Source organism: Atta colombica, unplaced genomic scaffold (assembly GCF_001594045.1).
Source record: "Atta colombica isolate Treedump-2 unplaced genomic scaffold, Acol1.0 scaffold207, whole genome shotgun sequence".
Lineage (NCBI taxonomy): Eukaryota > Metazoa > Arthropoda > Insecta > Hymenoptera > Formicidae > Atta > Atta colombica.
In genome coordinates, this window is record NW_017259302.1 from 1,647,918 (window position 1) to 1,648,452 (window position 535).

Sequence of the window (535 nt, forward strand, 5' to 3'; positions counted from 1 at the left end):
TCTCTCTCTCTCTCCCCCTCCCCTCCCTCTCTCTTGCTTCTCCGACTGTAAAACCATCGTAAATATACGCTGTTGAACACAGAATCAGGTGGACAGTGGAAAAAAAAATTGACCGGCGTCGTGCCATTTTGAGGATTCCGACATGACTCGACGATGAAGATAGCCTTGCTGATTGTTTGCGAAAGCGGTAATCTTTGCAACGATTTCGTTCAACCGTGATGCTCGTGGGCGTCCTTTGCACTTTTTTTACGCAGGATTTCCTTGTGGGTAGCAACAAAGTTTATATTTTTACTACCAGCATGCACGAAAATTTATTTGTTTCACAATTTTATCAGCTGTACGAAACGTGTACACGTATGCTTGATCAAAATAAACATGATAGGATCATCCTGTATATTTTTTTTCTTCGAGAAACTAAGAGCAAATAATCAGTTGTAACATTTATATACAATTTATATACAAATCAAGTAATTAGTTATAACATTTGTATACAATTTTTTTAAATATATTACGTTATAAATATAATTAAAGTATT